Genomic DNA, 5,382 nt, shown 5'->3' with positions numbered 1-5,382 from the left:
GAGGTGTTAATTTGCTCCCAATGGTCTTGTGGAGGAAAGTGCATCCCTTGAGGCATCTCAGGGATCCCATGATGAGAGGGGTCTCTTGTTTGCTCCATCCTTTTCTTAGTGATGGGCTTGAGGTCATGCCTTCTCAGTTGAACCGGCTTCCCTCTTGAATCTCTCTTTCATTAGGTGCCCTCTTCACAAATGTCTGTGAGGACTTGGTCCAACCTTTGATCAAAGTTGACCCTTTTTGAGTTTGAAAGGGACCTCATGGATCACCTTATTCATGGCCACAATTTCATAGAAGTGGTCTTGATGCACCCTTGAGATGAATCTCTCCATCTCCCATGACTCGGAGGTGAAAGCTTTTGCCTTCCCTTTCCTCTTTCTAGAGGTTTCTCCGGCCTTGGATGCCATAAATGGTTATGGAAAAACGAAAAGCAACGCTTTTACCACACCAAACTTAAAAGGTTTGCTCGTCCTCGAGCAAAAGAAGAAAGAAGAGAGTAGAAGAAGAAGAAATGGAGGAGAGGGAGATGGCTTTGTGGTTCGGCCAAAAGGGGAAAAAGTAGTGTTTAGGGTGTGTGAAAATGAAGGAGTGAAGATGATAGCGGGATTTGATAGGTGGGGGGTTTTTGGGAGAGGGGTGTTGAGGTGATTGGTGAACGGGTGAAGAAGAGAGAGGGTGGTGGGGTTGGTGGGGATCCTGTGGGGTCCACAGATCCTTAGGTGTCAAGGAAAAGTCATCCCTGCACCAAATGGCATTCAAAAACACGTTTTGAGCCAATTCTGGCGTTAAACGCCGGGCTAGTGCCCATTTCTGGCGTTTAACGCCAGGTTCTTGCCCTTTCCTGGCGTTTAACGCCAGTCTGGTGCCCCTTTCTGGCGTTAAACGCCCAGAATGGTGCCAGACTGGGCGTTAAACGCCCAACTGCTAGCCTCACTGGCGTTTAAACGCCAGTGAGTTCTTCCTCCAGGGTGTGCTGTTTTTCTTCCTGTTTTTCATTCTGTTTTTGCTTTTTCAATTGATTTTGTGACTTCTCATGATCATCAACCTACAAAAAAAAAAAATAACAAAAGAAAATAGTTAATTATAAAACATTGGGTTGCCTCCCAACAAGCGCTTCTTTAATGTCAGTAGCTTGACAGAGGACTCTCATGGAGCCTCACAGATACTCAGAACCGTGTTGGAACCTCCCAACACCAAACTTAGAGTTTGAGTGTGGGGGTTCAACACCAAACTTAGAGTTTGGTTGTGGCCTCCCAACACCAAACTTAGAGTTTGACTGTGGGGGCTCAGTTTGGCTCTGTTTTGAGAGAAGCTCTTCATGCTTCCTCTCCATGATGACAGAGGGATATCCTTGGGCTTTAAACACCAAGGATTCTTCATTCACTTGAATGATCAACTCTCCTCTATCAACATTAATCACAGCCTTTGCTGTGGCTAGGAAGGGTCTGCCAAGGATGATGGATTCATCCATGCACTTCCCAGTCTCTAGGACTATGAAATCAGTAGGGATGTAGTGGTCTTCAACTTTAACCAGAACATCCTCTACAAGTCCATAGGCTTGTTTTCTTGAGTTGTCTGCCATCTCTAGTGAGATTTTTACAGCTTGCACCTCAAAGATCCCTAATTTCTCCATTACAGAGAGGGGCATGAGGTTTACACTTGACCCTAAGTCACACAAGGCCTTCTTGAAGGTCATGGTGCCTATGGTACAAGGTATAGAAAACTTTCCAGGGTCCTGTCTCTTTTGAGGCAGTTTCTGCCTAGACAAGTCATCCAGTTCTTTGGTGAGCAAAGGGGGTTCATCCTCCCAAGTCTCATTTCCAAATAACTTGTCATTCAACTTCATGATTGCTCCAAGGTATTTAGCAACTTGCTCCTCAGTGACATACTCATCCTCTTCAGAGGAACAATACTCATCAGAGCTCATGAATGGCAGAAGTAAGTCCAATGGAATCTCTATGGTCTCATTTTGAGCCTCAGATTTCCATGGTTCCTCATTGGGGAACTCATTGGAGGTCAGTGGATGCCCAGTGAGGTCTTCCTCAGTGGCGTTCACTGCCTCTTCTTCCTCCCAGAACTCGGCCATGTTAATGGCTTTGCACTCTCCTTTTGGATTTTCTTCTGTATTGCTTGGAAGAGTACTAGGAGGGAGTTCAGTAATTTTCTTGCTCAGCTGACCCACTTGTCCTTCCAAATTTCTGATGGAGGACCTTGTTTCAGTCATGAAACTTTGAGTGGTTTTGATTAGATCAGAGACCATGGTTGCTAAGTCAGAAGTATTCTGCTTAGAACTCTCTGTCTGTTGCTGAGAAGATGATGGAAAAGGCTTGCTATTGCTAAACCTGTTTCTTCCACCATTATTATTATTGAAACCTTGTTGAGGTCTCTGTTGATTCTTCCATGAGAAATTTTGGTGATTTCTCCATGAAGAATTATAGGTGTTTCCATATGGTTCTCCTAAGTAATTCACCTCTTCCATTGAAGGGTTCTCAGGATCATAAGCTTCTTCTTCAGATGAAGCTTCCTTAGTACTGCTTGGTGCATTTTGCATTCCAGACAGTCTTTGAGAAATCATATTGACTTGTTGAGTCAATATTTTGTTCTGAGCCAATATGGCATTCAGAGTGTCAATCTCAAGAACTCCTTTCTTCTGACTAGTCCCATTGTTCACAGGATTTCTTTCAGAAGTGTACATGAATTGGTTATTTGCAACCATTTCAATCAGTTCTTGAGCCTCAGTAGGCGTCTTCTTCAGATGAAGAGATCCTCCAGCAGAGCTATCCAAAGACATCTTGGACAGTTCAGAGAGACCATCATAGAAAATACCTATGATGCTCCATTCAGAAAGCATATCAGAGGGACACTTTCTGATTAATTGTTTGTATCTTTCCCAAGCTTCATAGAGGGATTCTCCTTCCTTCTGTCTGAAGGTTTGGACTTCCACTCTAAGCTTACTCAATTTTTGAGGTGGAAAGAACTTTGCCAAGAAGGCATTGACTAGCTTTTCCCAAGAGTCCAGGCTTTCTTTAGGTTGTGAGTCCAACCATGTCCTAGCTCTGTCTCTTACAGCAAAAGGGAATAGCATAAGTCTATAGACCTCAGGGTCTACCCCATTAGTCTTGACAGTGTCACAGATTTGCAAGAACTCAGCTAAAAACTGATGAGGATCTTCCAATGGAAGTCCATGGAACTTGCAATTCTGTTGCATTAGAGAAACTAGTTGAGGCTTAAGCTCAAAGTTGTTTGCTCTAATGGCAGGGATAGAGATGCTTCTCCCATAAAAGTCGGGAGTAGGTACAGCAAAGTCACCCAGCACCTTCCTTGCATTGTTGGCATTGTTGTTGTTTTCGGCTGCCATGTGTTCTTCTTCCTTGAAGAATTCGTTTAGGTCCTCTACAAAGAGTTGTGCCTTAGCTTCTCTTAGCTTTCGTTTCAAGGTCCTTTCAGGTTCAGGATCAGCTTCAACAAGAATGCCTTTGTCCTTATTCCTGCTCATATGAAAGAGAAGAAAACAAGAAAATATGGAATCCTCTATGTCACAGTATAGAGATTCCTTGAGGTGTCAGAAGAAAAGAAAAATAGAAGACAGAAGGAGAAGAATTCGAACTTAATTAGATGGAGTTCGAATTGTGCATTGAGAAGGAGTGGTACTCCAATAATAGAAGGATGTGAGAAGAAGGGAAGTAATTAAGTAAAAGATTTTGAAAATATTTTTGAAAAACTTTAATTGATTTTCGAAAATTAAAAGTGGAAAAGAAATCAAGTGATTTTTGAAAAAGATTTTGAAATTAGAAATCAAAAAGATTTGATTGAAAACTATTTTGAAAAAGATGTGATTAAAAAGATTTGATTGAAAAGTTATGGTTTTTAAAAAGATATGATTGAAAAGATATGATTTGAAAACAATTTTTTTTAAAAAAAATTAATGACTTGCCTAACAAGAAAAGATATGATTCAAACATTAAACCTTTCTCAACAGAAAAGGCAACATACTTAAAATGTTCAATCAAATCATTAATTGTTAGTAAGTATCTTTGAAAGAGGAAAGAAATTGATTTTGAAAACATTTGATTGAAAAGATTTGATTTGAAAAAGATTTGATTTTGAAAAACTTTGAAAACTTGAAAAAAAATTGATTTGAAAACAAAATCCTCCCCCTTGTGCCATCCTGGCGTTAAACGCCCAGAATGGTGCACATTCTGGCGTTTAACGCCCAATGCACTACCTTTTTGGGCGTTAAACGCCCAACCAGGCACCCTGGCTGGCGTTTAAACGCCAGTCTGTCCTTCTTCACTGGGCGTTTTGAATGCCCAGCTTTTTCTGTGCAATTCCTCTGCTGTATGTTCTGAATCTTCAATTCTCTGTATTATTGACTTGAGAAGACACAAAGAAAAAATATTTTTGGATTTTTAATAATAATCAAAATGCACTAAAATCAAATAACAATGCATGCAAGACACCAAACTTAGCAGTTTGTATACTACTGACACTATATGAGACACATAAACACTCAAGTCAAAAGAATTCAAAGATCAGAGTAAGAAATCATCAAGAATTACTTGAAGATCCTTAAAACATATGAATGAATGCATGCAATTGACACCAAACTTAAAATGAGACACTAAACTCAAACTAGAAATATTTTTTGGATTTTATGATTTTGTAAATTTTTTTTGTGTTTTTCAAAAATTAAATGGAAAAAGGTATCAAAATTCTTAATGAGAATTTCAGGAATCATGCAATGTTAGTCTAAAGCTTTAGTCTAAAGAAATTAGACATGGCCGGCCAAGCTTCAGCAGGACATTGCATTCAAGAACTAAATTGATGAAGATCAATCAGCTTTGGTGATGATAAGAACATCACATTGAAACACTAGAATTCATTCTTAAGAACTCTGAAGAAAAAAATACCTAATCTAAGCAACAAGATGAACCGTCAGTTGTCCAAACTGAACAATCCCCGGCAACGGCGCCAAAAACTTGGTGCGCGAAATTGTGAACACTACTTTTTCACAACTCTCATAATCCCCGGTCATGAACCCCAAAAACTTGGTGGCTCAATACCATGGCATTACACAACTTCGCACAACTAACCAGCAAGTGCACTGGGTCGTCCAAGTAATAAACCTTACGCGAGTAAGGGTCGATCCCACGGAGATTGTTAGTATTGAAGCAAGCTATGGTCATCTTGTAAATCTTAGTCAGGCAAACTCAAATGGTAATGGTGATGAACGAAAATAACACAAAGGTAAAGATAGAGATACTTATGTAATTCATTGGTAGGAACTTCAGATAAGCGCATGAAGATGCCTTCCCTTCCGTCTCTCTGCTTTCCTACTGTCTTCATCCAATCCTTCTTATTCCTTTCCATGGCAAGCTTAAGCAAGG

General features: G+C 40.3%; 1 non-coding gene across 1 annotated transcript; it reads left to right on the top strand.

The window, feature by feature from the left end:
- Nucleotides 1-2,840: 2,840 nt before the first annotated feature.
- LOC112713312 (small nucleolar RNA R71) lies at nt 2,841-2,948 on the top strand. Its single transcript, XR_003158286.1, has one exon. It is a non-coding gene; the product is annotated as a small nucleolar RNA R71 (small nucleolar RNA).
- The last annotated feature ends 2,434 nt before the right edge of the window (nt 2,949-5,382 follow it).

This window comes from Arachis hypogaea, chromosome 9 (genome assembly GCF_003086295.3).
Source record: "Arachis hypogaea cultivar Tifrunner chromosome 9, arahy.Tifrunner.gnm2.J5K5, whole genome shotgun sequence".
NCBI classification, from domain to species: Eukaryota; Viridiplantae; Streptophyta; class Magnoliopsida; order Fabales; family Fabaceae; genus Arachis; species Arachis hypogaea.
Note: the sequence above shows the minus strand (reverse complement) of the source record. Positions and strands in the feature narration are given on the sequence as shown.